Source organism: Liolophura sinensis, chromosome 8 (genome assembly GCF_032854445.1).
Source record: "Liolophura sinensis isolate JHLJ2023 chromosome 8, CUHK_Ljap_v2, whole genome shotgun sequence".
NCBI classification, from domain to species: domain Eukaryota; kingdom Metazoa; phylum Mollusca; class Polyplacophora; order Chitonida; family Chitonidae; genus Liolophura; species Liolophura sinensis.
This window is the reverse complement of record NC_088302.1, coordinates 16,836,520-16,843,267: the sequence shown is the minus strand read 5'-3', so window position 1 is coordinate 16,843,267 and position 6,748 is coordinate 16,836,520. Positions and strand designations below refer to the sequence as shown.

General features: G+C 43.6%; 14 non-coding genes across 14 annotated transcripts; 8 read left to right on the top strand and 6 right to left on the bottom strand.

The window, feature by feature from the left end:
- The first annotated feature begins 150 nt into the window (after positions 1 to 150).
- Positions 151 to 269, top strand: LOC135474248 (5S ribosomal RNA). The gene has a single exon (XR_010444738.1). It is a non-coding gene; the product is annotated as a 5S ribosomal RNA (ribosomal RNA).
- A 252-nt stretch (positions 270 to 521) lies between these two features.
- On the bottom strand, positions 522 to 628 carry LOC135474478 (U6 spliceosomal RNA). Its single transcript, XR_010444956.1, has one exon. It is a non-coding gene; the product is annotated as a U6 spliceosomal RNA (small nuclear RNA).
- A 530-nt stretch (positions 629 to 1,158) lies between these two features.
- LOC135474247 (5S ribosomal RNA) lies at positions 1,159 to 1,277 on the top strand. Its single transcript, XR_010444737.1, has one exon. It is a non-coding gene; the product is annotated as a 5S ribosomal RNA (ribosomal RNA).
- Positions 1,278 to 1,564: 287 nt separating this feature from the next.
- Positions 1,565 to 1,683, top strand: LOC135474332 (5S ribosomal RNA). The gene has a single exon (XR_010444818.1). It is a non-coding gene; the product is annotated as a 5S ribosomal RNA (ribosomal RNA).
- Positions 1,684 to 1,935: 252 nt separating this feature from the next.
- On the bottom strand, positions 1,936 to 2,042 carry LOC135474476 (U6 spliceosomal RNA). Its single transcript, XR_010444954.1, has one exon. It is a non-coding gene; the product is annotated as a U6 spliceosomal RNA (small nuclear RNA).
- A 530-nt stretch (positions 2,043 to 2,572) lies between these two features.
- On the top strand, positions 2,573 to 2,691 carry LOC135474246 (5S ribosomal RNA). The gene has a single exon (XR_010444736.1). It is a non-coding gene; the product is annotated as a 5S ribosomal RNA (ribosomal RNA).
- A 252-nt stretch (positions 2,692 to 2,943) lies between these two features.
- LOC135474475 (U6 spliceosomal RNA) lies at positions 2,944 to 3,050 on the bottom strand. The gene has a single exon (XR_010444953.1). It is a non-coding gene; the product is annotated as a U6 spliceosomal RNA (small nuclear RNA).
- Positions 3,051 to 3,580: 530 nt separating this feature from the next.
- Positions 3,581 to 3,699, top strand: LOC135474245 (5S ribosomal RNA). Its single transcript, XR_010444735.1, has one exon. It is a non-coding gene; the product is annotated as a 5S ribosomal RNA (ribosomal RNA).
- A 287-nt stretch (positions 3,700 to 3,986) lies between these two features.
- Positions 3,987 to 4,105, top strand: LOC135474331 (5S ribosomal RNA). Its single transcript, XR_010444817.1, has one exon. It is a non-coding gene; the product is annotated as a 5S ribosomal RNA (ribosomal RNA).
- Positions 4,106 to 4,357: 252 nt separating this feature from the next.
- On the bottom strand, positions 4,358 to 4,464 carry LOC135474474 (U6 spliceosomal RNA). Its single transcript, XR_010444952.1, has one exon. It is a non-coding gene; the product is annotated as a U6 spliceosomal RNA (small nuclear RNA).
- A 530-nt stretch (positions 4,465 to 4,994) lies between these two features.
- Positions 4,995 to 5,113, top strand: LOC135474244 (5S ribosomal RNA). Its single transcript, XR_010444734.1, has one exon. It is a non-coding gene; the product is annotated as a 5S ribosomal RNA (ribosomal RNA).
- Positions 5,114 to 5,364: 251 nt separating this feature from the next.
- LOC135474473 (U6 spliceosomal RNA) lies at positions 5,365 to 5,471 on the bottom strand. Its single transcript, XR_010444951.1, has one exon. It is a non-coding gene; the product is annotated as a U6 spliceosomal RNA (small nuclear RNA).
- A 530-nt stretch (positions 5,472 to 6,001) lies between these two features.
- Positions 6,002 to 6,120, top strand: LOC135474241 (5S ribosomal RNA). The gene has a single exon (XR_010444732.1). It is a non-coding gene; the product is annotated as a 5S ribosomal RNA (ribosomal RNA).
- Positions 6,121 to 6,372: 252 nt separating this feature from the next.
- On the bottom strand, positions 6,373 to 6,479 carry LOC135474472 (U6 spliceosomal RNA). Its single transcript, XR_010444950.1, has one exon. It is a non-coding gene; the product is annotated as a U6 spliceosomal RNA (small nuclear RNA).
- Positions 6,480 to 6,748: the final 269 nt, after the last annotated feature.

Here is a 6,748-nt window from a genome sequence, read left to right as displayed (position 1 = left end):
ATCTAAGCCAAGACAGACGTGGGATGGCAGGGAGTTTGTTGTCTTCGTTCAAACGGCCATCCAGCCTCTTCACTGTTTGGTGCACTTGTTCTGATATTCCATGCATTTTATTTCACCACCAATATATAGCAAAGTTTTACCCAAACCAGTGCCTACGGCCATATCACGTTGAAAACACCGGTTCTCGTCCGAACACCGAAGTTAAGCAACGTCGAGCCCGGTTAGTACTTGGATGGGTGACCGCCTGGGAACACCGGGTGCTGTAGGCTAGCAACCTCTTTTTTTTTTTTTTTTTTTCTTTTTTTCTCTCTCTCTCTTTTTCTTCATTAATACCAAGATGTATGTACCCAGATAAATAAGGATAAACTGAATTGAACCAACGATATGAATCCGAATTCTTGCTTTTTTGTTTTTCTGCTCCAGGACATCCAGACGATCTTTTAAAAACGCTGGGAGAACAAAAGTCTGTTACAAGCGCTGGGAGAGACTGGGGCTGAAGAGAAAAGAAAAGAAAAGAAAAGAAAAATATGGAACGCTTCACGAATTTGCGTGTCATCCTTGCGCAGGGGCCATGCTAATCTTCTCTGTATCGTTCCAATTTTAGTATATGTACTGCCGAAGCAAGTACGAGAGTAGCAGCCATGCCGTCTTGCTTTATACAAGGCCGACGTGCACCTTTGCCGCATGATGGGCTCTTGATATTTGCATATAAACGTGTAGCCCAAAACGTAGAACCAACGTATTTAATCGTGGTTTTTTCAGTAGACGCTATCTAAATGGGTGCGCTCACAGCCTGTGGATTTTCGTTTTTTTCTCATACTAAAATGATATTTTGCCAACAAAATTTAGGTGCAAAGAAAATGAAGTACAAGTATAGTGGTTGACATGGAACAGGGGTTGGGACGATGCTCCCAATGCGGACACACACACGCAGCCACACGCTATGTACACTGGTGGGTGGGGAAATGTGGATATGAGTTATCGCCCCTAGTGTGACTTGTATGGTCCATCTAAGCCAAGACAGACGTGGGATGGCAGGGAGTTTGTTGTCTTCGTTCAAACGGCCATCCAGCCTCTTCACTGTTTGGTGCACTTGTTCTGATATTCCATGCATTTTATTTCACCACCAATATATAGCAAAGTTTTACCCCAACAAGAGCCTACGGCCATATCACGTTGAAAACACCGGTTCTCGTCCGAACACCGAAGTTAAGCAACGTCGAGCCCGGTTAGTACTTGGATGGGTGACCGCCTGGGAACACCGGGTGCTGTAGGCTAGCAACCTCTTTTTTTTTTTTTTTTGTTTTTTTTTCTCTCTCTCTCTTTTTCTTCATTAATACCAAGATGTATGTACCCATGGTGGGTGGGGAAATGTGGATATGAGTTATCGCCCCTAGTGTGACTTGTATGGTCCATCTAAGCCAAGACAGACGTGGGATGGCAGGGAGTTTGTTGTCTTCGTTCAAACGGCCATCCAGCCTCTTCACTGTTTGGTGCACTTGTTCTGATATTCCATGCATTTTATTTCACCACCAATATATAGCAAAGTTTTACCCCAACAAGAGCCTACGGCCATATCACGTTGAAAACACCGGTTCTCGTCCGAACACCGAAGTTAAGCAACATCGAGCCCGGTTAGTACTTGGATGGGTGACCGCCTGGGAACACCGGGTGCTGTAGGCTAGCAACCTCTTTTTTTTTTTTTTTTTTTCTTTTTTTCTCTCTCTCTCTTTTTCTTCATTAATACCAAGATGTATGTACCCAGATAAATAAGGATAAACTGAATTGAACCAACGATATGAATCCGAATTCTTGCTTTTTTGTTTTTCTGCTCCAGGACATCCAGACGATCTTTTAAAAACGCTGGGAGAACAAAAGTCTGTTACAAGCGCTGGGAGAGACTGGGGCTGAAGAGAAAAGAAAAGAAAAGAAAAGAAAAATATGGAACGCTTCACGAATTTGCGTGTCATCCTTGCGCAGGGGCCATGCTAATCTTCTCTGTATCGTTCCAATTTTAGTATATGTACTGCCGAAGCAAGTACGAGAGTAGCAGCCATGCCGTCTTGCTTTATACAAGGCCGACGTGCACCTTTGCCGCATGATGGGCTCTTGATATTTGCATATAAACGTGTAGCCCAAAACGTAGAACCAACGTATTTAATCGTGGTTTTTTCAGTAGACGCTATCTAAATGGGTGCGCTCACAGCCTGTGGATTTTCGTTTTTTTCTCATACTAAAATGATATTTTGCCAACAAAATTTAGGTGCAAAGAAAATGAAGTACAAGTATAGTGGTTGACATGGAACAGGGGTTGGGACGATGCTCCCAATGCGGACACACACACGCAGCCACACGCTATGTACACTGGTGGGTGGGGAAATGTGGATATGAGTTATCGCCCCTAGTGTGACTTGTATGGTCCATCTAAGCCAAGACAGACGTGGGATGGCAGGGAGTTTGTTGTCTTCGTTCAAACGGCCATCCAGCCTCTTCACTGTTTGGTGCACTTGTTCTGATATTCCATGCATTTTATTTCACCACCAATATATAGCAAAGTTTTACCCAAACCAGTGCCTACGGCCATATCACGTTGAAAACACCGGTTCTCGTCCGAACACCGAAGTTAAGCAACGTCGAGCCCGGTTAGTACTTGGATGGGTGACCGCCTGGGAACACCGGGTGCTGTAGGCTAGCAACCTCTTTTTTTTTTTTTTTTTTTCTTTTTTTCTCTCTCTCTCTTTTTCTTCATTAATACCAAGATGTATGTACCCAGATAAATAAGGATAAACTGAATTGAACCAACGATATGAATCCGAATTCTTGCTTTTTTGTTTTTCTGCTCCAGGACATCCAGACGATCTTTTAAAAACGCTGGGAGAACAAAAGTCTGTTACAAGCGCTGGGAGAGACTGGGGCTGAAGAGAAAAGAAAAGAAAAGAAAAGAAAAATATGGAACGCTTCACGAATTTGCGTGTCATCCTTGCGCAGGGGCCATGCTAATCTTCTCTGTATCGTTCCAATTTTAGTATATGTACTGCCGAAGCAAGTACGAGAGTAGCAGCCATGCCGTCTTGCTTTATACAAGGCCGACGTGCACCTTTGCCGCATGATGGGCTCTTGATATTTGCATATAAACGTGTAGCCCAAAACGTAGAACCAACGTATTTAATCGTGGTTTTTTCAGTAGACGCTATCTAAATGGGTGCGCTCACAGCCTGTGGATTTTCGTTTTTTTCTCATACTAAAATGATATTTTGCCAACAAAATTTAGGTGCAAAGAAAATGAAGTACAAGTATAGTGGTTGACATGGAACAGGGGTTGGGACGATGCTCCCAATGCGGACACACACACGCAGCCACACGCTATGTACACTGGTGGGTGGGGAAATGTGGATATGAGTTATCGCCCCTAGTGTGACTTGTATGGTCCATCTAAGCCAAGACAGACGTGGGATGGCAGGGAGTTTGTTGTCTTCGTTCAAACGGCCATCCAGCCTCTTCACTGTTTGGTGCACTTGTTCTGATATTCCATGCATTTTATTTCACCACCAATATATAGCAAAGTTTTACCCCAACAAGAGCCTACGGCCATATCACGTTGAAAACACCGGTTCTCGTCCGAACACCGAAGTTAAGCAACGTCGAGCCCGGTTAGTACTTGGATGGGTGACCGCCTGGGAACACCGGGTGCTGTAGGCTAGCAACCTCTTTTTTTTTTTTTTTTGTTTTTTTTTCTCTCTCTCTCTTTTTCTTCATTAATACCAAGATGTATGTACCCATGGTGGGTGGGGAAATGTGGATATGAGTTATCGCCCCTAGTGTGACTTGTATGGTCCATCTAAGCCAAGACAGACGTGGGATGGCAGGGAGTTTGTTGTCTTCGTTCAAACGGCCATCCAGCCTCTTCACTGTTTGGTGCACTTGTTCTGATATTCCATGCATTTTATTTCACCACCAATATATAGCAAAGTTTTACCCCAACAAGAGCCTACGGCCATATCACGTTGAAAACACCGGTTCTCGTCCGAACACCGAAGTTAAGCAACATCGAGCCCGGTTAGTACTTGGATGGGTGACCGCCTGGGAACACCGGGTGCTGTAGGCTAGCAACCTCTTTTTTTTTTTTTTTTTTTCTTTTTTTCTCTCTCTCTCTTTTTCTTCATTAATACCAAGATGTATGTACCCAGATAAATAAGGATAAACTGAATTGAACCAACGATATGAATCCGAATTCTTGCTTTTTTGTTTTTCTGCTCCAGGACATCCAGACGATCTTTTAAAAACGCTGGGAGAACAAAAGTCTGTTACAAGCGCTGGGAGAGACTGGGGCTGAAGAGAAAAGAAAAGAAAAGAAAAGAAAAATATGGAACGCTTCACGAATTTGCGTGTCATCCTTGCGCAGGGGCCATGCTAATCTTCTCTGTATCGTTCCAATTTTAGTATATGTACTGCCGAAGCAAGTACGAGAGTAGCAGCCATGCCGTCTTGCTTTATACAAGGCCGACGTGCACCTTTGCCGCATGATGGGCTCTTGATATTTGCATATAAACGTGTAGCCCAAAACGTAGAACCAACGTATTTAATCGTGGTTTTTTCAGTAGACGCTATCTAAATGGGTGCGCTCACAGCCTGTGGATTTTCGTTTTTTTCTCATACTAAAATGATATTTTGCCAACAAAATTTAGGTGCAAAGAAAATGAAGTACAAGTATAGTGGTTGACATGGAACAGGGGTTGGGACGATGCTCCCAATGCGGACACACACACGCAGCCACACGCTATGTACACTGGTGGGTGGGGAAATGTGGATATGAGTTATCGCCCCTAGTGTGACTTGTATGGTCCATCTAAGCCAAGACAGACGTGGGATGGCAGGGAGTTTGTTGTCTTCGTTCAAACGGCCATCCAGCCTCTTCACTGTTTGGTGCACTTGTTCTGATATTCCATGCATTTTATTTCACCACCAATATATAGCAAAGTTTTACCCAAACCAGTGCCTACGGCCATATCACGTTGAAAACACCGGTTCTCGTCCGAACACCGAAGTTAAGCAACGTCGAGCCCGGTTAGTACTTGGATGGGTGACCGCCTGGGAACACCGGGTGCTGTAGGCTAGCAACCTCTTTTTTTTTTTTTTTTTTCTTTTTTTCTCTCTCTCTCTTTTTCTTCATTAATACCAAGATGTATGTACCCAGATAAATAAGGATAAACTGAATTGAACCAACGATATGAATCCGAATTCTTGCTTTTTTGTTTTTCTGCTCCAGGACATCCAGACGATCTTTTAAAAACGCTGGGAGAACAAAAGTCTGTTACAAGCGCTGGGAGAGACTGGGGCTGAAGAGAAAAGAAAAGAAAAGAAAAGAAAAATATGGAACGCTTCACGAATTTGCGTGTCATCCTTGCGCAGGGGCCATGCTAATCTTCTCTGTATCGTTCCAATTTTAGTATATGTACTGCCGAAGCAAGTACGAGAGTAGCAGCCATGCCGTCTTGCTTTATACAAGGCCGACGTGCACCTTTGCCGCATGATGGGCTCTTGATATTTGCATATAAACGTGTAGCCCAAAACGTAGAACCAACGTATTTAATCGTGGTTTTTTCAGTAGACGCTATCTAAATGGGTGCGCTCACAGCCTGTGGATTTTCGTTTTTTTCTCATACTAAAATGATATTTTGCCAACAAAATTTAGGTGCAAAGAAAATGAAGTACAAGTATAGTGGTTGACATGGAACAGGGGTTGGGACGATGCTCCCAATGCGGACACACACACGCAGCCACACGCTATGTACACTGGTGGGTGGGGAAATGTGGATATGAGTTATCGCCCCTAGTGTGACTTGTATGGTCCATCTAAGCCAAGACAGACGTGGGATGGCAGGGAGTTTGTTGTCTTCGTTCAAACGGCCATCCAGCCTCTTCACTGTTTGGTGCACTTGTTCTGATATTCCATGCATTTTATTTCACCACCAATATATAGCAAAGTTTTACCCAAACCAGTGCCTACGGCCATATCACGTTGAAAACACCGGTTCTCGTCCGAACACCGAAGTTAAGCAACGTCGAGCCCGGTTAGTACTTGGATGGGTGACCGCCTGGGAACACCGGGTGCTGTAGGCTAGCAACCTCTTTTTTTTTTTTTTTTTTTCTTTTTTTCTCTCTCTCTCTTTTTCTTCATTAATACCAAGATGTATGTACCCAGATAAATAAGGATAAACTGAATTGAACCAACGATATGAATCCGAATTCTTGCTTTTTTGTTTTTCTGCTCCAGGACATCCAGACGATCTTTTAAAAACGCTGGGAGAACAAAAGTCTGTTACAAGCGCTGGGAGAGACTGGGGCTGAAGAGAAAAGAAAAGAAAAGAAAAGAAAAATATGGAACGCTTCACGAATTTGCGTGTCATCCTTGCGCAGGGGCCATGCTAATCTTCTCTGTATCGTTCCAATTTTAGTATATGTACTGCCGAAGCAAGTACGAGAGTAGCAGCCATGCCGTCTTGCTTTATACAAGGCCGACGTGCACCTTTGCCGCATGATGGGCTCTTGATATTTGCATATAAACGTGTAGCCCAAAACGTAGAACCAACGTATTTAATCGTGGTTTTTTCAGTAGACGCTATCTAAATGGGTGCGCTCACAGCCTGTGGATTTTCGTTTTTTTCTCATACTAAAATGATATTTTGCCAACAAAATTTAGGTGCAAAGAAAATGAAGTACAAGTATAGTGGTTGACATGGAACAGGGG